Source organism: Rhinopithecus roxellana, chromosome 3 (genome assembly GCF_007565055.1).
Source record: "Rhinopithecus roxellana isolate Shanxi Qingling chromosome 3, ASM756505v1, whole genome shotgun sequence".
Taxonomy (NCBI): domain Eukaryota; kingdom Metazoa; phylum Chordata; class Mammalia; order Primates; family Cercopithecidae; genus Rhinopithecus; species Rhinopithecus roxellana.
The window spans coordinates 128,817,697-128,833,147 of NC_044551.1; positions in this window are offsets into that span (position 1 = coordinate 128,817,697).

A 15,451-nucleotide genomic window follows, 5' to 3' on the forward strand; every position below is an offset into this window, starting at 1 on the left:
TTATCATCAGTTCCAAACCATGAAGAACCTTTATGAGAAACTCGTTCTGCTCTCTGAATTCCTCTCCCAGAGTTAAATGCTGCTTAGTCTCAACAAGCAGTTCAGCTGAACACTCTTTTCGTGGAATTTGCAACGTTAGATTTTGTGAGCCCATAGGGGCCCTTGGTGAAAAAGGAATTACTTAATATAATAACTAGAGAGAAGCATTACTGAGAGATTGCTTTCTGATGTGTGACTTCATCACACAGAGTTCCACCTTTCCCTTCTGGAACAGTTTGCTAACTCTGTTATCTTGTGTTCTGCAAAGTGATATTTGGGAGCTCATTGTGGGCTATGGTGAAAAAGGAAATAACCTCAGATCAAAACTGGAAAGAAGCCTTCTGAGAAACTGCATTTCGATGTGTGAATGCAACTCACAGAGTTACACGTTTGTCTTCAGTGTTCAGTTTGCTAACACAGTTTTCTGGAAATCTGCAATGGGATACTTCTGAACGTAATGAAGCTTACGGTGACAAAGGAAGTATCCTCAGATGAAAACTAGAAAGAAGCTTTGTTAGAAACTTCTTGGTGATGTGTGAATTCATCTCTCAGAGTTACACTTATGTTTCATGCAGCAGTCCACTATCAGTGTTTTTGAGGAACCTGAGGAGGACTTCTTTGAATCGCATTGAGGCCTGCGGTGATAAAGGAAATATCATCAGTTCAAATCGTGAAAGAAGCTTTCTGAGAAACTTCTTTCTGCTCTCTGAATTCCTCTCCCAGAGTTACTGCTTAGTTCTCAGGAAGCAGTTTGCTAACACTCTTTTCGTGGAATCTGCAAAGTGAGATTTGGGAGCCCATAGGGGCCCATGGTGAAAAAGGATATATCTTCAGATAATAACTAGAGAGAAGCTTACTGAGAGATTGCTTTCTGATGTGTGACTTCATCACACAGAGTTCCACCCTTCCCTTCTTGGAACAGTTTGCTAACTCTGTTATCTTGTGTTCTGCAAAGTGATATTTGGGAGCTCATTGTGGGCTATGGTGAAAAAGGAAATAACCTCAGATCAAAACTGGAAAGAAGCCTTCTGAGAAACTGCATTTCGATGTGTGAATGCAACTCACAGAGTTACACGTTTGTCTTCAGTGTTCAGTTTGCTAACACAGTTTTCTGGAAATCTGCAATGGGATACTTCTGAACGTAATGAAGCTTACGGTGACAAAGGAAGTATCCTCAGATGAAAACTAGAAAGAAGCTTTGTTAGAAACTTCTTGGTGATGTGTGAATTCATCTCTCAGAGTTACACTTATGTTTCATGCAGCAGTCCACTATCAGTGTTTTTGAGGAACCTGAGGAGGACTTCTTTGAATCGCATTGAGGCCTGCGGTGATAAAGGAAATATCATCAGTTCAAATCGTGAAAGAAGCTTTCTGAGAAACTTCTTTCTGCTCTCTGAATTCCTCTCCCAGAGTTACTGCTTAGTTCTCAGGAAGCAGTTTGCTAACACTCTTTTCGTGGAATCTGCAAAGTGAGATTTGGGAGCCCATAGGGGCCCATGGTGAAAAAGGATATATCTTCAGATAATAACTAGAGAGAAGCTTACTGAGAGATTGCTTTCTGATGTGTGACTTCATCACACAGAGTTCCACCCTTCCCTTCTTGGAACAGTTTGCTAACTCTGTTATCTTGTGTTCTGCAAAGTGATATTTGGGAGCTCATTGTGGGCTATGGTGAAAAAGGAAATAACCTCAGATCAAAACTGGAAAGAAGCCTTCTGAGAAACTGCATTTCGATGTGTGAATGCAACTCACAGAGTTACACGTTTGTCTTCAGTGTTCAGTTTGCTAACACAGTTTTCTGGAAATCTGCAATGGGATACTTCTGAACGTAATGAAGCTTACGGTGACAAAGGAAGTATCCTCAGATGAAAACTAGAAAGAAGCTTTGTTAGAAACTTCTTGGTGATGTGTGAATTCATCTCTCAGAGTTACACTTATGTTTCATGCAGCAGTCCACTATCAGTGTTTTTGAGGAACCTGAGGAGGACTTCTTTGAATCGCATTGAGGCCTGCGGTGATAAAGGAAATATCATCAGTTCAAATCGTGAAAGAAGCTTTCTGAGAAACTTCTTTCTGCTCTCTGAATTCCTCTCCCAGAGTTACTGCTTAGTTCTCAGGAAGCAGTTTGCTAACACTCTTTTCGTGGAATCTGCAAAGTGAGATTTGGGAGCCCATAGGGGCCCATGGTGAAAAAGGATATATCTTCAGATAATAACTAGAGAGAAGCTTACTGAGAGATTGCTTTCTGATGTGTGACTTCATCACACAGAGTTCCACCCTTCCCTTCTTGGAACAGTTTGCTAACTCTGTTATCTTGTGTTCTGCAAAGTGATATTTGGGAGCTCATTGTGGGCTATGGTGAAAAAGGAAATAACCTCAGATCAAAACTGGAAAGAAGCCTTCTGAGAAACTGCATTTCGATGTGTGAATGCAACTCACAGAGTTACACGTTTGTCTTCAGTGTTCAGTTTGCTAACACAGTTTTCTGGAAATCTGCAATGGGATACTTCTGAACGTAATGAAGCTTACGGTGACAAAGGAAGTATCCTCAGATGAAAACTAGAAAGAAGCTTTGTTAGAAACTTCTTGGTGATGTGTGAATTCATCTCTCAGAGTTACACTTATGTTTCATGCAGCAGTCCACTATCAGTGTTTTTGAGGAACCTGAGGAGGACTTCTTTGAATCGCATTGAGGCCTGCGGTGATAAAGGAAATATCATCAGTTCAAATCGTGAAAGAAGCTTTCTGAGAAACTTCTTTCTGCTCTCTGAATTCCTCTCCCAGAGTTACTGCTTAGTTCTCAGGAAGCAGTTTGCTAACACTCTTTTCGTGGAATCTGCAAAGTGAGATTTGGGAGCCCATAGGGGCCCATGGTGAAAAAGGATATATCTTCAGATAATAACTAGAGAGAAGCTTACTGAGAGATTGCTTTCTGATGTGTGACTTCATCACACAGAGTTCCACCCTTCCCTTCTTGGAACAGTTTGCTAACTCTGTTATCTTGTGTTCTGCAAAGTGATATTTGGGAGCTCATTGTGGGCTATGGTGAAAAAGGAAATAACCTCAGATCAAAACTGGAAAGAAGCCTTCTGAGAAACTGCATTTCGATGTGTGAATGCAACTCACAGAGTTACACGTTTGTCTTCAGTGTTCAGTTTGCTAACACAGTTTTCTGGAAATCTGCAATGGGATACTTCTGAACGTAATGAAGCTTACGGTGACAAAGGAAGTATCCTCAGATGAAAACTAGAAAGAAGCTTTGTTAGAAACTTCTTGGTGATGTGTGAATTCATCTCTCAGAGTTACACTTATGTTTCATGCAGCAGTCCACTATCAGTGTTTTTGAGGAACCTGAGGAGGACTTCTTTGAATCGCATTGAGGCCTGCGGTGATAAAGGAAATATCATCAGTTCAAATCGTGAAAGAAGCTTTCTGAGAAACTTCTTTCTGCTCTCTGAATTCCTCTCCCAGAGTTACTGCTTAGTTCTCAGGAAGCAGTTTGCTAACACTCTTTTCGTGGAATCTGCAAAGTGAGATTTGGGAGCCCATAGGGGCCCATGGTGAAAAAGGATATATCTTCAGATAATAACTAGAGAGAAGCTTACTGAGAGATTGCTTTCTGATGTGTGACTTCATCACACAGAGTTCCACCCTTCCCTTCTTGGAACAGTTTGCTAACTCTGTTATCTTGTGTTCTGCAAAGTGATATTTGGGAGCTCATTGTGGGCTATGGTGAAAAAGGAAATAACCTCAGATCAAAACTGGAAAGAAGCCTTCTGAGAAACTGCATTTCGATGTGTGAATGCAACTCACAGAGTTACACGTTTGTCTTCAGTGTTCAGTTTGCTAACACAGTTTTCTGGAAATCTGCAATGGGATACTTCTGAACGTAATGAAGCTTACGGTGACAAAGGAAGTATCCTCAGATGAAAACTAGAAAGAAGCTTTGTTAGAAACTTCTTGGTGATGTGTGAATTCATCTCTCAGAGTTACACTTATGTTTCATGCAGCAGTCCACTATCAGTGTTTTTGAGGAACCTGAGGAGGACTTCTTTGAATCGCATTGAGGCCTGCGGTGATAAAGGAAATATCATCAGTTCAAATCGTGAAAGAAGCTTTCTGAGAAACTTCTTTCTGCTCTCTGAATTCCTCTCCCAGAGTTACTGCTTAGTTCTCAGGAAGCAGTTTGCTAACACTCTTTTCGTGGAATCTGCAAAGTGAGATTTGGGAGCCCATAGGGGCCCATGGTGAAAAAGGATATATCTTCAGATAATAACTAGAGAGAAGCTTACTGAGAGATTGCTTTCTGATGTGTGACTTCATCACACAGAGTTCCACCCTTCCCTTCTTGGAACAGTTTGCTAACTCTGTTATCTTGTGTTCTGCAAAGTGATATTTGGGAGCTCATTGTGGGCTATGGTGAAAAAGGAAATAACCTCAGATCAAAACTGGAAAGAAGCCTTCTGAGAAACTGCATTTCGATGTGTGAATGCAACTCACAGAGTTACACGTTTGTCTTCAGTGTTCAGTTTGCTAACACAGTTTTCTGGAAATCTGCAATGGGATACTTCTGAACGTAATGAAGCTTACGGTGACAAAGGAAGTATCCTCAGATGAAAACTAGAAAGAAGCTTTGTTAGAAACTTCTTGGTGATGTGTGAATTCATCTCTCAGAGTTACACTTATGTTTCATGCAGCAGTCCACTATCAGTGTTTTTGAGGAACCTGAGGAGGACTTCTTTGAATCGCATTGAGGCCTGCGGTGATAAAGGAAATATCATCAGTTCAAATCGTGAAAGAAGCTTTCTGAGAAACTTCTTTCTGCTCTCTGAATTCCTCTCCCAGAGTTACTGCTTAGTTCTCAGGAAGCAGTTTGCTAACACTCTTTTCGTGGAATCTGCAAAGTGAGATTTGGGAGCCCATAGGGGCCCATGGTGAAAAAGGATATATCTTCAGATAATAACTAGAGAGAAGCTTACTGAGAGATTGCTTTCTGATGTGTGACTTCATCACACAGAGTTCCACCCTTCCCTTCTTGGAACAGTTTGCTAACTCTGTTATCTTGTGTTCTGCAAAGTGATATTTGGGAGCTCATTGTGGGCTATGGTGAAAAAGGAAATAACCTCAGATCAAAACTGGAAAGAAGCCTTCTGAGAAACTGCATTTCGATGTGTGAATGCAACTCACAGAGTTACACGTTTGTCTTCAGTGTTCAGTTTGCTAACACAGTTTTCTGGAAATCTGCAATGGGATACTTCTGAACGTAATGAAGCTTACGGTGACAAAGGAAGTATCCTCAGATGAAAACTAGAAAGAAGCTTTGTTAGAAACTTCTTGGTGATGTGTGAATTCATCTCTCAGAGTTACACTTATGTTTCATGCAGCAGTCCACTATCAGTGTTTTTGAGGAACCTGAGGAGGACTTCTTTGAATCGCATTGAGGCCTGCGGTGATAAAGGAAATATCATCAGTTCAAATCGTGAAAGAAGCTTTCTGAGAAACTTCTTTCTGCTCTCTGAATTCCTCTCCCAGAGTTACTGCTTAGTTCTCAGGAAGCAGTTTGCTAACACTCTTTTCGTGGAATCTGCAAAGTGAGATTTGGGAGCCCATAGGGGCCCATGGTGAAAAAGGATATATCTTCAGATAATAACTAGAGAGAAGCTTACTGAGAGATTGCTTTCTGATGTGTGACTTCATCACACAGAGTTCCACCCTTCCCTTCTTGGAACAGTTTGCTAACTCTGTTATCTTGTGTTCTGCAAAGTGATATTTGGGAGCTCATTGTGGGCTATGGTGAAAAAGGAAATAACCTCAGATCAAAACTGGAAAGAAGCCTTCTGAGAAACTGCATTTCGATGTGTGAATGCAACTCACAGAGTTACACGTTTGTCTTCAGTGTTCAGTTTGCTAACACAGTTTTCTGGAAATCTGCAATGGGATACTTCTGAACGTAATGAAGCTTACGGTGACAAAGGAAGTATCCTCAGATGAAAACTAGAAAGAAGCTTTGTTAGAAACTTCTTGGTGATGTGTGAATTCATCTCTCAGAGTTACACTTATGTTTCATGCAGCAGTCCACTATCAGTGTTTTTGAGGAACCTGAGGAGGACTTCTTTGAATCGCATTGAGGCCTGCGGTGATAAAGGAAATATCATCAGTTCAAATCGTGAAAGAAGCTTTCTGAGAAACTTCTTTCTGCTCTCTGAATTCCTCTCCCAGAGTTACTGCTTAGTTCTCAGGAAGCAGTTTGCTAACACTCTTTTCGTGGAATCTGCAAAGTGAGATTTGGGAGCCCATAGGGGCCCATGGTGAAAAAGGATATATCTTCAGATAATAACTAGAGAGAAGCTTACTGAGAGATTGCTTTCTGATGTGTGACTTCATCACACAGAGTTCCACCCTTCCCTTCTTGGAACAGTTTGCTAACTCTGTTATCTTGTGTTCTGCAAAGTGATATTTGGGAGCTCATTGTGGGCTATGGTGAAAAAGGAAATAACCTCAGATCAAAACTGGAAAGAAGCCTTCTGAGAAACTGCATTTCGATGTGTGAATGCAACTCACAGAGTTACACGTTTGTCTTCAGTGTTCAGTTTGCTAACACAGTTTTCTGGAAATCTGCAATGGGATACTTCTGAACGTAATGAAGCTTACGGTGACAAAGGAAGTATCCTCAGATGAAAACTAGAAAGAAGCTTTGTTAGAAACTTCTTGGTGATGTGTGAATTCATCTCTCAGAGTTACACTTATGTTTCATGCAGCAGTCCACTATCAGTGTTTTTGAGGAACCTGAGGAGGACTTCTTTGAATCGCATTGAGGCCTGCGGTGATAAAGGAAATATCATCAGTTCAAATCGTGAAAGAAGCTTTCTGAGAAACTTCTTTCTGCTCTCTGAATTCCTCTCCCAGAGTTACTGCTTAGTTCTCAGGAAGCAGTTTGCTAACACTCTTTTCGTGGAATCTGCAAAGTGAGATTTGGGAGCCCATAGGGGCCCATGGTGAAAAAGGATATATCTTCAGATAATAACTAGAGAGAAGCTTACTGAGAGATTGCTTTCTGATGTGTGACTTCATCACACAGAGTTCCACCCTTCCCTTCTTGGAACAGTTTGCTAACTCTGTTATCTTGTGTTCTGCAAAGTGATATTTGGGAGCTCATTGTGGGCTATGGTGAAAAAGGAAATAACCTCAGATCAAAACTGGAAAGAAGCCTTCTGAGAAACTGCATTTCGATGTGTGAATGCAACTCACAGAGTTACACGTTTGTCTTCAGTGTTCAGTTTGCTAACACAGTTTTCTGGAAATCTGCAATGGGATACTTCTGAACGTAATGAAGCTTACGGTGACAAAGGAAGTATCCTCAGATGAAAACTAGAAAGAAGCTTTGTTAGAAACTTCTTGGTGATGTGTGAATTCATCTCTCAGAGTTACACTTATGTTTCATGCAGCAGTCCACTATCAGTGTTTTTGAGGAACCTGAGGAGGACTTCTTTGAATCGCATTGAGGCCTGCGGTGATAAAGGAAATATCATCAGTTCAAATCGTGAAAGAAGCTTTCTGAGAAACTTCTTTCTGCTCTCTGAATTCCTCTCCCAGAGTTACTGCTTAGTTCTCAGGAAGCAGTTTGCTAACACTCTTTTCGTGGAATCTGCAAAGTGAGATTTGGGAGCCCATAGGGGCCCATGGTGAAAAAGGATATATCTTCAGATAATAACTAGAGAGAAGCTTACTGAGAGATTGCTTTCTGATGTGTGACTTCATCACACAGAGTTCCACCCTTCCCTTCTTGGAACAGTTTGCTAACTCTGTTATCTTGTGTTCTGCAAAGTGATATTTGGGAGCTCATTGTGGGCTATGGTGAAAAAGGAAATAACCTCAGATCAAAACTGGAAAGAAGCCTTCTGAGAAACTGCATTTCGATGTGTGAATGCAACTCACAGAGTTACACGTTTGTCTTCAGTGTTCAGTTTGCTAACACAGTTTTCTGGAAATCTGCAATGGGATACTTCTGAACGTAATGAAGCTTACGGTGACAAAGGAAGTATCCTCAGATGAAAACTAGAAAGAAGCTTTGTTAGAAACTTCTTGGTGATGTGTGAATTCATCTCTCAGAGTTACACTTATGTTTCATGCAGCAGTCCACTATCAGTGTTTTTGAGGAACCTGAGGAGGACTTCTTTGAATCGCATTGAGGCCTGCGGTGATAAAGGAAATATCATCAGTTCAAATCGTGAAAGAAGCTTTCTGAGAAACTTCTTTCTGCTCTCTGAATTCCTCTCCCAGAGTTACTGCTTAGTTCTCAGGAAGCAGTTTGCTAACACTCTTTTCGTGGAATCTGCAAAGTGAGATTTGGGAGCCCATAGGGGCCCATGGTGAAAAAGGATATATCTTCAGATAATAACTAGAGAGAAGCTTACTGAGAGATTGCTTTCTGATGTGTGACTTCATCACACAGAGTTCCACCCTTCCCTTCTTGGAACAGTTTGCTAACTCTGTTATCTTGTGTTCTGCAAAGTGATATTTGGGAGCTCATTGTGGGCTATGGTGAAAAAGGAAATAACCTCAGATCAAAACTGGAAAGAAGCCTTCTGAGAAACTGCATTTCGATGTGTGAATGCAACTCACAGAGTTACACGTTTGTCTTCAGTGTTCAGTTTGCTAACACAGTTTTCTGGAAATCTGCAATGGGATACTTCTGAACGTAATGAAGCTTACGGTGACAAAGGAAGTATCCTCAGATGAAAACTAGAAAGAAGCTTTGTTAGAAACTTCTTGGTGATGTGTGAATTCATCTCTCAGAGTTACACTTATGTTTCATGCAGCAGTCCACTATCAGTGTTTTTGAGGAACCTGAGGAGGACTTCTTTGAATCGCATTGAGGCCTGCGGTGATAAAGGAAATATCATCAGTTCAAATCGTGAAAGAAGCTTTCTGAGAAACTTCTTTCTGCTCTCTGAATTCCTCTCCCAGAGTTACTGCTTAGTTCTCAGGAAGCAGTTTGCTAACACTCTTTTCGTGGAATCTGCAAAGTGAGATTTGGGAGCCCATAGGGGCCCATGGTGAAAAAGGATATATCTTCAGATAATAACTAGAGAGAAGCTTACTGAGAGATTGCTTTCTGATGTGTGACTTCATCACACAGAGTTCCACCCTTCCCTTCTTGGAACAGTTTGCTAACTCTGTTATCTTGTGTTCTGCAAAGTGATATTTGGGAGCTCATTGTGGGCTATGGTGAAAAAGGAAATAACCTCAGATCAAAACTGGAAAGAAGCCTTCTGAGAAACTGCATTTCGATGTGTGAATGCAACTCACAGAGTTACACGTTTGTCTTCAGTGTTCAGTTTGCTAACACAGTTTTCTGGAAATCTGCAATGGGATACTTCTGAACGTAATGAAGCTTACGGTGACAAAGGAAGTATCCTCAGATGAAAACTAGAAAGAAGCTTTGTTAGAAACTTCTTGGTGATGTGTGAATTCATCTCTCAGAGTTACACTTATGTTTCATGCAGCAGTCCACTATCAGTGTTTTTGAGGAACCTGAGGAGGACTTCTTTGAATCGCATTGAGGCCTGCGGTGATAAAGGAAATATCATCAGTTCAAATCGTGAAAGAAGCTTTCTGAGAAACTTCTTTCTGCTCTCTGAATTCCTCTCCCAGAGTTACTGCTTAGTTCTCAGGAAGCAGTTTGCTAACACTCTTTTCGTGGAATCTGCAAAGTGAGATTTGGGAGCCCATAGGGGCCCATGGTGAAAAAGGATATATCTTCAGATAATAACTAGAGAGAAGCTTACTGAGAGATTGCTTTCTGATGTGTGACTTCATCACACAGAGTTCCACCCTTCCCTTCTTGGAACAGTTTGCTAACTCTGTTATCTTGTGTTCTGCAAAGTGATATTTGGGAGCTCATTGTGGGCTATGGTGAAAAAGGAAATAACCTCAGATCAAAACTGGAAAGAAGCCTTCTGAGAAACTGCATTTCGATGTGTGAATGCAACTCACAGAGTTACACGTTTGTCTTCAGTGTTCAGTTTGCTAACACAGTTTTCTGGAAATCTGCAATGGGATACTTCTGAACGTAATGAAGCTTACGGTGACAAAGGAAGTATCCTCAGATGAAAACTAGAAAGAAGCTTTGTTAGAAACTTCTTGGTGATGTGTGAATTCATCTCTCAGAGTTACACTTATGTTTCATGCAGCAGTCCACTATCAGTGTTTTTGAGGAACCTGAGGAGGACTTCTTTGAATCGCATTGAGGCCTGCGGTGATAAAGGAAATATCATCAGTTCAAATCGTGAAAGAAGCTTTCTGAGAAACTTCTTTCTGCTCTCTGAATTCCTCTCCCAGAGTTACTGCTTAGTTCTCAGGAAGCAGTTTGCTAACACTCTTTTCGTGGAATCTGCAAAGTGAGATTTGGGAGCCCATAGGGGCCCATGGTGAAAAAGGATATATCTTCAGATAATAACTAGAGAGAAGCTTACTGAGAGATTGCTTTCTGATGTGTGACTTCATCACACAGAGTTCCACCCTTCCCTTCTTGGAACAGTTTGCTAACTCTGTTATCTTGTGTTCTGCAAAGTGATATTTGGGAGCTCATTGTGGGCTATGGTGAAAAAGGAAATAACCTCAGATCAAAACTGGAAAGAAGCCTTCTGAGAAACTGCATTTCGATGTGTGAATGCAACTCACAGAGTTACACGTTTGTCTTCAGTGTTCAGTTTGCTAACACAGTTTTCTGGAAATCTGCAATGGGATACTTCTGAACGTAATGAAGCTTACGGTGACAAAGGAAGTATCCTCAGATGAAAACTAGAAAGAAGCTTTGTTAGAAACTTCTTGGTGATGTGTGAATTCATCTCTCAGAGTTACACTTATGTTTCATGCAGCAGTCCACTATCAGTGTTTTTGAGGAACCTGAGGAGGACTTCTTTGAATCGCATTGAGGCCTGCGGTGATAAAGGAAATATCATCAGTTCAAATCGTGAAAGAAGCTTTCTGAGAAACTTCTTTCTGCTCTCTGAATTCCTCTCCCAGAGTTACTGCTTAGTTCTCAGGAAGCAGTTTGCTAACACTCTTTTCGTGGAATCTGCAAAGTGAGATTTGGGAGCCCATAGGGGCCCATGGTGAAAAAGGATATATCTTCAGATAATAACTAGAGAGAAGCTTACTGAGAGATTGCTTTCTGATGTGTGACTTCATCACACAGAGTTCCACCCTTCCCTTCTTGGAACAGTTTGCTAACTCTGTTATCTTGTGTTCTGCAAAGTGATATTTGGGAGCTCATTGTGGGCTATGGTGAAAAAGGAAATAACCTCAGATCAAAACTGGAAAGAAGCCTTCTGAGAAACTGCATTTCGATGTGTGAATGCAACTCACAGAGTTACACGTTTGTCTTCAGTGTTCAGTTTGCTAACACAGTTTTCTGGAAATCTGCAATGGGATACTTCTGAACGTAATGAAGCTTACGGTGACAAAGGAAGTATCCTCAGATGAAAACTAGAAAGAAGCTTTGTTAGAAACTTCTTGGTGATGTGTGAATTCATCTCTCAGAGTTACACTTATGTTTCATGCAGCAGTCCACTATCAGTGTTTTTGAGGAACCTGAGGAGGACTTCTTTGAATCGCATTGAGGCCTGCGGTGATAAAGGAAATATCATCAGTTCAAATCGTGAAAGAAGCTTTCTGAGAAACTTCTTTCTGCTCTCTGAATTCCTCTCCCAGAGTTACTGCTTAGTTCTCAGGAAGCAGTTTGCTAACACTCTTTTCGTGGAATCTGCAAAGTGAGATTTGGGAGCCCATAGGGGCCCATGGTGAAAAAGGATATATCTTCAGATAATAACTAGAGAGAAGCTTACTGAGAGATTGCTTTCTGATGTGTGACTTCATCACACAGAGTTCCACCCTTCCCTTCTTGGAACAGTTTGCTAACTCTGTTATCTTGTGTTCTGCAAAGTGATATTTGGGAGCTCATTGTGGGCTATGGTGAAAAAGGAAATAACCTCAGATCAAAACTGGAAAGAAGCCTTCTGAGAAACTGCATTTCGATGTGTGAATGCAACTCACAGAGTTACACGTTTGTCTTCAGTGTTCAGTTTGCTAACACAGTTTTCTGGAAATCTGCAATGGGATACTTCTGAACGTAATGAAGCTTACGGTGACAAAGGAAGTATCCTCAGATGAAAACTAGAAAGAAGCTTTGTTAGAAACTTCTTGGTGATGTGTGAATTCATCTCTCAGAGTTACACTTATGTTTCATGCAGCAGTCCACTATCAGTGTTTTTGAGGAACCTGAGGAGGACTTCTTTGAATCGCATTGAGGCCTGCGGTGATAAAGGAAATATCATCAGTTCAAATCGTGAAAGAAGCTTTCTGAGAAACTTCTTTCTGCTCTCTGAATTCCTCTCCCAGAGTTACTGCTTAGTTCTCAGGAAGCAGTTTGCTAACACTCTTTTCGTGGAATCTGCAAAGTGAGATTTGGGAGCCCATAGGGGCCCATGGTGAAAAAGGATATATCTTCAGATAATAACTAGAGAGAAGCTTACTGAGAGATTGCTTTCTGATGTGTGACTTCATCACACAGAGTTCCACCCTTCCCTTCTTGGAACAGTTTGCTAACTCTGTTATCTTGTGTTCTGCAAAGTGATATTTGGGAGCTCATTGTGGGCTATGGTGAAAAAGGAAATAACCTCAGATCAAAACTGGAAAGAAGCCTTCTGAGAAACTGCATTTCGATGTGTGAATGCAACTCACAGAGTTACACGTTTGTCTTCAGTGTTCAGTTTGCTAACACAGTTTTCTGGAAATCTGCAATGGGATACTTCTGAACGTAATGAAGCTTACGGTGACAAAGGAAGTATCCTCAGATGAAAACTAGAAAGAAGCTTTGTTAGAAACTTCTTGGTGATGTGTGAATTCATCTCTCAGAGTTACACTTATGTTTCATGCAGCAGTCCACTATCAGTGTTTTTGAGGAACCTGAGGAGGACTTCTTTGAATCGCATTGAGGCCTGCGGTGATAAAGGAAATATCATCAGTTCAAATCGTGAAAGAAGCTTTCTGAGAAACTTCTTTCTGCTCTCTGAATTCCTCTCCCAGAGTTACTGCTTAGTTCTCAGGAAGCAGTTTGCTAACACTCTTTTCGTGGAATCTGCAAAGTGAGATTTGGGAGCCCATAGGGGCCCATGGTGAAAAAGGATATATCTTCAGATAATAACTAGAGAGAAGCTTACTGAGAGATTGCTTTCTGATGTGTGACTTCATCACACAGAGTTCCACCCTTCCCTTCTTGGAACAGTTTGCTAACTCTGTTATCTTGTGTTCTGCAAAGTGATATTTGGGAGCTCATTGTGGGCTATGGTGAAAAAGGAAATAACCTCAGATCAAAACTGGAAAGAAGCCTTCTGAGAAACTGCATTTCGATGTGTGAATGCAACTCACAGAGTTACACGTTTGTCTTCAGTGTTCAGTTTGCTAACACAGTTTTCTGGAAATCTGCAATGGGATACTTCTGAACGTAATGAAGCTTACGGTGACAAAGGAAGTATCCTCAGATGAAAACTAGAAAGAAGCTTTGTTAGAAACTTCTTGGTGATGTGTGAATTCATCTCTCAGAGTTACACTTATGTTTCATGCAGCAGTCCACTATCAGTGTTTTTGAGGAACCTGAGGAGGACTTCTTTGAATCGCATTGAGGCCTGCGGTGATAAAGGAAATATCATCAGTTCAAATCGTGAAAGAAGCTTTCTGAGAAACTTCTTTCTGCTCTCTGAATTCCTCTCCCAGAGTTACTGCTTAGTTCTCAGGAAGCAGTTTGCTAACACTCTTTTCGTGGAATCTGCAAAGTGAGATTTGGGAGCCCATAGGGGCCCATGGTGAAAAAGGATATATCTTCAGATAATAACTAGAGAGAAGCTTACTGAGAGATTGCTTTCTGATGTGTGACTTCATCACACAGAGTTCCACCCTTCCCTTCTTGGAACAGTTTGCTAACTCTGTTATCTTGTGTTCTGCAAAGTGATATTTGGGAGCTCATTGTGGGCTATGGTGAAAAAGGAAATAACCTCAGATCAAAACTGGAAAGAAGCCTTCTGAGAAACTGCATTTCGATGTGTGAATGCAACTCACAGAGTTACACGTTTGTCTTCAGTGTTCAGTTTGCTAACACAGTTTTCTGGAAATCTGCAATGGGATACTTCTGAACGTAATGAAGCTTACGGTGACAAAGGAAGTATCCTCAGATGAAAACTAGAAAGAAGCTTTGTTAGAAACTTCTTGGTGATGTGTGAATTCATCTCTCAGAGTTACACTTATGTTTCATGCAGCAGTCCACTATCAGTGTTTTTGAGGAACCTGAGGAGGACTTCTTTGAATCGCATTGAGGCCTGCGGTGATAAAGGAAATATCATCAGTTCAAATCGTGAAAGAAGCTTTCTGAGAAACTTCTTTCTGCTCTCTGAATTCCTCTCCCAGAGTTACTGCTTAGTTCTCAGGAAGCAGTTTGCTAACACTCTTTTCGTGGAATCTGCAAAGTGAGATTTGGGAGCCCATAGGGGCCCATGGTGAAAAAGGATATATCTTCAGATAATAACTAGAGAGAAGCTTACTGAGAGATTGCTTTCTGATGTGTGACTTCATCACACAGAGTTCCACCCTTCCCTTCTTGGAACAGTTTGCTAACTCTGTTATCTTGTGTTCTGCAAAGTGATATTTGGGAGCTCATTGTGGGCTATGGTGAAAAAGGAAATAACCTCAGATCAAAACTGGAAAGAAGCCTTCTGAGAAACTGCATTTCGATGTGTGAATGCAACTCACAGAGTTACACGTTTGTCTTCAGTGTTCAGTTTGCTAACACAGTTTTCTGGAAATCTGCAATGGGATACTTCTGAACGTAATGAAGCTTACGGTGACAAAGGAAGTATCCTCAGATGAAAACTAGAAAGAAGCTTTGTTAGAAACTTCTTGGTGATGTGTGAATTCATCTCTCAGAGTTACACTTATGTTTCATGCAGCAGTCCACTATCAGTGTTTTTGAGGAACCTGAGGAGGACTTCTTTGAATCGCATTGAGGCCTGCGGTGATAAAGGAAATATCATCAGTTCAAATCGTGAAAGAAGCTTTCTGAGAAACTTCTTTCTGCTCTCTGAATTCCTCTCCCAGAGTTACTGCTTAGTTCTCAGGAAGCAGTTTGCTAACACTCTTTTCGTGGAATCTGCAAAGTGAGATTTGGGAGCCCATAGGGGCCCATGGTGAAAAAGGATATATCTTCAGATAATAACTAGAGAGAAGCTTACTGAGAGATTGCTTTCTGATGTGTGACTTCATCACACAGAGTTCCACCCTTCCCTTCTTGGAACAGTTTGCTAACTCTGTTATCTTGTGTTCTGCAAAGTGATATTTGGGAGCTCATTGTGGGCTATGG